Below are 7,595 nucleotides of genomic sequence, written 5' to 3' on the forward strand. Positions count from 1 at the left end.
AATTTCTTTTGGGAAAATCGATTGAATTAAGACAATACCTAAGGAAAAATCCACCTAGAATGTACTTGTTATTCTGGTTCTGAATCGGATGATTTATTCATTTAACTTGTTCCATAGAGATCCCTAAGTTATGTTATTATCCCTATTCAAGACTAATAACATCTAATCCCTAGATTGAATAATTGAAACCTTTCTCTAATTAACACCCTAGGGTTACATTAACTCGATCTATGGATCCCCTTATTAGGTTTCACCCTAATCCGGTAAAATCTTATCACCCTATGTCTAGGCGCACAATCAACTCCACTTAATTATGAAAAATGTACTCTTAGACAAGGTCTATTCCTCCTCTGAATAAGAGCTTATCTTGAGTCAGTATCATGGGATATCAAAACAGGAATTAATAACACATAATTAAGAACAAGTTAAATATTTATCATACAATTCAGAAAATAATAACAAGATTCGTCTTAGGTTTCATTCCCCTTAGGTATTTAGGGAATTTAGTTCATAACTAAATAAGAAAACATCTCAGAATAATAAAGAATACAAAACATAAAGAAAACCCAAAACTCCTGAAGGGGAATTGAGGAGAGATCTTCAGTCTTAATGATGAATCCGGCTTCTAAGATGAATCAATCGGCTTCCGTGGAGTAATTCCTTACTCCCTATTTTGTGTGTCCCCTTTTCTCCTCTTCTAGGGTGTATTTATAGGCTTCGAAATGCCTATGAGCCCTCAAAAGTGGCCTTTTTTGAATTAGACTCAATTTGGACTCGGCAGGGACACGCCCATGGCACACGCCCGTGTGCTAATATTTCAGGCCCTATTTGAGCCTGTTAGAATGGCACAGGCGTGTGTTATACCCGTGTGAGTCGTGCTTCGATTCTGCCAGATTGACACAGCTGTATGGGCTGCCCGTGTGAGGAAGTCCAGACCGTGTTGAGTTCATACTTTGGCCATTTTCTCCAATTTTGGCCCGGTTCTCGTTCCTTTCGCTCTCCTATGCTCTCCTAAGTATAAAACATGAAATTAAAGCATTAGGAGCATCGAATTCACTAATTCTAATAGGAAATCATCCATAAAATACGTTAAACATGGGGTAAAAATATGTATAAATTATAGTTTATCAAATACCCCCACACTTAAGCATTTGCTTGTCCTCAAGCAAAATCCTCAACTCATAATCAAAATAAATTCTTCTCAATCCGTAGGTAATTATACATTGAGAATTCAACTAAAAAAACATAAAAGTTTCAAACATTCTAAGTTGAGTATTTAATTATGGAAACATAGGTGTCTCCCCACATCTGAGTAATTACCCTTGATTCAGAATATCACAGAGTTTCACATCCTCACTAAAGATTCACTCAAATCATTCGAGGTGTTTAAGGACAATGAATGAAGCACTCAATAGTCAATAATGAAAAGTCATTACCATAGGCTTGCATGAAAATCAAATCTCTACCACTATAAATTTAAGATGATACATCAATCAAAAGGTCCTTAGAGGGTTGTAACGAGACTTAGTTAGGGGGAGTGGCCACAAGCTGAAAGAAAGGGTTAGAATTGAGATTGAATTGAAAAATTGACTAACTAGAAAAGGAGTTAATATCACTTGCGTACAACAGAGCTTCTTTTCAGAGTATGGAATTACTAATGTGTATACATAGTTTGTTTGTTTTTTTTTTCTTTTAAAGAACAAGTTAAATAACATAGGTTAACTTATTACAAACAAGACATAGCTAAGCAATTTCTTCAACTCAAATATCGACAAAAATAGGGATCAAATTAATTTAGGGGATTTCAACAATAATGGGTTAAGGGTTAATATTGAGGTTAATACAAGGAATGGCTTGTTAGGTTCAAAAGGGTTTACTAAGGGTTAAACGTGGAGGTAGGCTTTTCATGGCATGATTGGGTTATTCCTAAGTGCCTTAATCATTTTGACATATCAGATCAAATGGTGTGGGCTCGACATGCATAATCAAGCAAGTTCTAGAATAACAGTTCAATACTGATGCACTCAAAGCAATAATAAAAGTGAGCATGAAAGAGTTAATAGATGCTCAAAAGGCTCAAAAATCTCACAAAAATTATGACTTTTTGATGTTTAGACTCGTGAATTCCAATTCAAAGTAATACCTAGACTTGGGGCAATAACCTATAATTTTAAATTTTTAAAAATCAACTTATCATGCTTGATTCTCTAATGTCTTAAAGTTTAAACAATCAATGCATAAATCCCTATGTTTTAATTTAATATATATCAATCAAAATCATAAATCAATTAAAATTTATCCTAAATATGATATGAGAGTTTTTTAAGAGAACAAGGTGATCATTCAGGGATTTTTCTGATAATGAAATGAATGCCCCCCACACTTAAGATGTACATTGCCCTCAATGTACTAAGATAGATATTTTAGAATATAAAAATAAGATAGGGAGAGAAGTGAAACTTCCTGTATGATAAATTCCTCGAACTAGAGTTTTGGAGAGTAATCGGTTCGAGAGTGGAGGAGGATACTCCGGCGGTCGTGGAGGTTCATTTGTCCATAAGTCCTGCGCCAAAAGAATATTATATCTAGTGGTAGCTATGGTTGTGGTCGATCAGGACATGGCAGTCTTGGAGAACCTTTCCCGGTGGAGTTCTTAGTTCCTATGCGATGATGAGCTTAAGAGCTCTATTTAACTGTGATAAGATCAGGAACTTTTAGGGGATATTAGGAAGAATAATTACTCGTAAAGAAATAACCAAATTTGATAATTAAATATGAAATTTTAAAATCGAATAAAAATAAAAAGTAGTTTTAATAAAAAACATAAAATAATAAATAAATGTTTTTAAACATCTTCATCGCTGGATGGTTCGCGAGGTGGGACTGGCGATAAGATGTGGAGGTGCTGAAAAATCTGTTGTAGAGTAGCATCAATGTTGTTAAATCGTTGAAAACACTACTGCTCGAATCAGGTGAGGCGCTCAGAGATGTCAGAATATGGAGCCGCCGCATGAACTGGACGAGAAAGTGGTGGTGGCTGAGTCGTTGGGTCCTCGTGCTGTGAAGGGACATTATCAGAAATGTCCTCGTAGGCCTCCTCCTCGGTAGATTGGGCGAGACGATATTGAAAAGGGTAGGTTCCTCGTCGCTTCTCGATCATCCTCATGCTTAGCATGCTCGAGACGCCTTATGGAGACATCTGGCCAATGAGGGTCAAGGATGATTCTCAGGCCGCGGTGTCAAGGAGCCCGAAGTGTCAAGCCAATCACGTCACATAGGGGCCAATGGAGATGACCCCCTTCCTATATGGCTCCGTCTGGTGCTGAATTGCGAGGCGATGAAATAGGAAAGGTCGATGACATGCCCGTGCGGCATACACCATAAAAAGTAGGTGTCGTGAGTGTTGACGATGCTAGTGCTCTCTCGCCTTCCTGTAATCGTGTGAGCCAAAATGGCATGTAGGTATCTCAGGGAAGGTGGGAGAACTGATGCCTTGGAGCGGCTAGGATTGTAGGAGGCCGCGCCAGGGGCCAAAGTGTGCCAGCACTTCGAGGGGGTGAAGTATATGTGGTGAGTGAGAGTGTCTAAATTATTCTCCTCCTTGAACTCCTCCGTATATAAGCCCAGTGCAGCATCGAACTCTGGGACACTTAGCTGGCGGATTAATCTGCCTAGGCGAAATTGGACTGTGCCGGGATCATCGTAGTTCGTCATTATGGTCTGAAGATGGAACATTGAGCATAGTTCCATCGTGAGCTCGAGGTATGTTGGCTCGATGATCCCAAAGAATAGCTCCTAAGGGTCAGTGGTTAGGAGGGCTCGAATCGCATCAGCCAACTGAACTTGTTCTACAATAACCCAATCGATGCAGCGGCCTGCAATTAAAGGTCAGGCCCGAAGTATTTGGAAAAGTTCTTCTTGAGGCCCACGGGGGAACTATAGGAAGGGGTGACGAATTTTTGCGGTTGGACCCGCAGAAGATGACGCTCCTTTCCTCTTCTTCGAAGCAGGGACGGCGGCATTCTTTCCTCGTGAAGACGACATTATAAACCTGTAATATAAAAAAAAATAGAAATAGTATGTAAATGAATTTGAAAAAGTAAAAAGTCATGAATTTGAACTAACTATTTCACCCAAAATTACTAATACGAAGCAAACTCAACCAAAATAACCATGAGAATGAAAATAGTAATGTCATGGGTATGGGGTTTTCCTAATCTTGATTTAACACGGAATGTATGATAACTAACCTAAGAATGCAAATTAAATGATAGACATTAGCATAGTAATAGCATGAGAATAAGCATAGTAATGTCATGGGTATGGGGTTTTCCTAAGAACTCAATTTAACAAGAAATATATGATAACTAACCTAAGAATACAAATTAAATGATAGAATAATGAGCAAAATGAAAAATAGTTGTAAAGAAATGAAGATTATGTTGATAATAAGCATTAGAAATAAGTAAAATAGAAGTGAAGGGAGTAAACAACGCTGAGGGAGAGAGATTGAGCGTAAAAAAATGGAGTAAGAAGCGGCGCACGGGCGTGGCAGGGAGGCTGTGTGGTCTTGCATCGGCTAGGGTTAGGGTTTTTGAATAGGGAAGAAAGTGAATAGTGCAGCGTATTTATAGATTTTGGGCCACACGGCCAGGGCACACGCTCGTGTTCCTTAATTTTTACCTGTGTGTTTCATATTTTTCCTATTTGGGCACGTCTGAAATTCATCCCACGCCCGTATAGGCAAGCCCTACGCCCGTGGTAATTTGATAGGTTCGACCACGGGTGTTAGACACAGGCGTGTTCTCAGTTTCAACCATGGTTCTTCTTCATGGGCGTGTCGCACGCCCGTGTTGTTTTGGCAAGCTCGACCACAGCCATGTCGCACGGCCGTGACATTTTCTCGTAGCCCGTATTTGGGGATATCTTTGCCCTGTTTTCACAGGGCCATAAGCACGCCCGTGTTGTTGGCCGTGTCTCTGTGGAAAGCTTGTATTCAAGTTCTCCGTTAGTAAGTCAAGTGTTGAAGACTAAATTTTAAAGAAGTTAATACAATGAGTGCTCGGGTTGCCTCCTGAGAAGCGTTTATTTATAGTCTAAGCTCGACTTACCTTTCCATTGAATGGTCATGGTGGTTCGAGGAGTTCATACTCCTCATTCCTGCTATCAATCTCATCAAAATAGGGTTTTAAACGGGTGTTGTTCACCTTAAAAGTGCCGAACTTAGGGTGACTCACCTCTACCGTACTGAATGGAAAAATACTAAGTACCGTAAGAGGGATTTCTTCATCCGTTCTGGCAGTGACAATGTGAGGATCTACGGCATCTAATAAGACTTTATCTCCAACTTTATGTTGAATTGGAAATGTATCGAGCTCGTTTTGGCGCAGTTTTAGTTTATCGTGTGTTCTTGGTTTATGTGTTCACCATTCATCAAGCTCTTTTATTTGCAGTCTTCGTTCCTCGTGAGTAGGTCCTCTACTATTGCTTGAGAATGACTCATATGCTTCCTTCAGACTCAATTCCTGCAAAGTAGGTTGCACCATATTGTTAGTTTTAGTAGAATGGTTTAAACGATCACCTTCAACTTCTGATGTGTTGCCAGAATTGCGAGCTTGAAGGGTGATTGTTTCGTCTCCCACCCGGAGTGTGAGTTCACCTGTGCCTACGTCAATGATCATTTTAGCAGTTGCTAAAAAGGGAATTCCTAGAATTAAAGGAGTGTTGCTATCCTCTTCTATAAAGTCAAGGGGAAATATAAATTTATCGATTTTAACTAGCATATCTTCAATAACACCCCTACAGAATCTTACAATTTTATCTACTAATTGAATGCTCATCTTAGTTTGTTTGGGTTTCCCGAGACCTAGTTACTTAAACATTTTGTAAGGCATGACGTTGATACTAGCCCCTAGGTCAGCTAATGCATTATTAACATCTAAACTACCAATTAAGCAAGGAAGCGTAAAACTCCCTGGATCTTTTAGTTTGTTGGGTAGTTTATTTTAGAGAATTGCCGAGCAAACTGCGTTCAGCTCCACATGCAACGCCTCATCCAACTTTCTCTTATTTGCTAAAAGCTCCTTTAAAAATTTCATTGGTTTGGCATTTGCGATAGAGCTTCAATAAACGATAAGTTAATATGTAATTTTTTTAAGAGTTTAAGAAATTTACCAAATTATTCATTTGAGTGGTCTTTCCTTGTCGCGTTGGGGTATGGCACACGAGGTTTATATTCGACAGTCACTGGTTTGTTTTTATTATAATCTACCTCACCTTTACCTTTGCTTACCACTGTTTCTTGCCTCGGTTCTGGCTCATGCTCAATGACTCCTTCTTCATTTTGAACATTAATTGCATTGAGCTGCTCCCTTGGGTTAGGTTCAGTATTACTTGGCATGATACATTGTGGTCATTCAGAGATTAGTTTAGAAATCTGACCTATTTGAGTCTCTAGCCCTTAGATTGACGCTTGTTGATTTATAAATGCAGTTTTGGTGTTTTAAAAGTGGGTTTCTGATACTGAGATAAACTTTGTGAGCATCTCTTTCGGCTTCTTTTCCTGTTGATAGGGTGGCTGTTGGTAGCCTGGAGGTGGTCACTAATTTCCTTGGCCTCCCCATGAGAAATTGGGTTGGTTCCTCCAACCTGCATTATAAGTGTTACTATATGGGTTATTTTGGGATCGAGAGTTATTGTTACCCATATAATGGACTTGTTCCTCCTCGATGATAGGGTTGAAGGGTTGATACTCTGTGTATGCTCCTCCTCCATTCGTCTTGCACCTCATTACTGGATGAACTTGTGAGGAACTAAGAAAACCATCAATTTTCTTATTCAAGAGTTCTACCTGATTAGAGAGCATGGTGACCGAATCGACGTTATAAACACCGGCTGTTTTTGTTGGCTTTGTCCTCATGACTTGCTAGTGGTAGTTATTCAGTGACATCTCTTCTATGAACTAATAAACATCTTCAGGAGTTTTATTATTGATGGTTCCTCCAGCAGCTACGTCAACCATTTGCCGAGTCGAAAGATTCAAGCCGTTATAGAATGTTTGAACCTGAAGCCAAAGTGATAACCCATGGTGGGGGCACCTTCTCAAAATTTCATTATATCTCTCCCATGCATCGTAGAGTATTTCTAAATCCATCTGCACAAAAGAAGAGATATCATTACGTAATTTAGCCATTTTAACTGGTGAAAAATATTTTAGTAAAAATTTGTCGGTCATTTGTTCCCAAGTAGTAATTGACCCTCATGGTAACGAGTTCAACCACTGTTTAGCTATGTTCCTCAATGAAAAGGGAAAAATCGAAGACGTATGGCATCATCAGAAACGCCATTGATTTTAAATGTATCGCATAGTTCCAAAAAGTTTGCTAAGTGAGCGTTGGGATCTTCATCCTGCAAACCATCAAACTGAACAAACTGTTGGATCATTTGAATTGTGTTAGGTTTCAGTTCAAAAGTATTTGCAGCTACTGCAGGTCTAACTATGCTCGATTCAGTTCCTGTTAAAGAAGGTTTAGCATAATCATACATAGTGTGTGGAGTAGGATTTTGATTAGCCGCAATAACAGGAGTAGCTGATT

At 39.1% G+C, this 7,595-nt stretch overlaps 1 non-coding gene across 1 annotated transcript; it reads left to right on the top strand.

Annotated features, from left to right (window-relative positions):
* Positions 1-7,079: 7,079 nt before the first annotated feature.
* Positions 7,080-7,186, top strand: LOC128285077 (small nucleolar RNA R71). Its single transcript, XR_008275492.1, has one exon. It is a non-coding gene; the product is annotated as a small nucleolar RNA R71 (small nucleolar RNA).
* The last annotated feature ends 409 nt before the right edge of the window (positions 7,187-7,595 follow it).

The sequence above is a fragment of the Gossypium arboreum genome, chromosome 11 (genome assembly GCF_025698485.1).
Source record: "Gossypium arboreum isolate Shixiya-1 chromosome 11, ASM2569848v2, whole genome shotgun sequence".
NCBI classification, from domain to species: Eukaryota; Viridiplantae; Streptophyta; class Magnoliopsida; order Malvales; family Malvaceae; genus Gossypium; species Gossypium arboreum.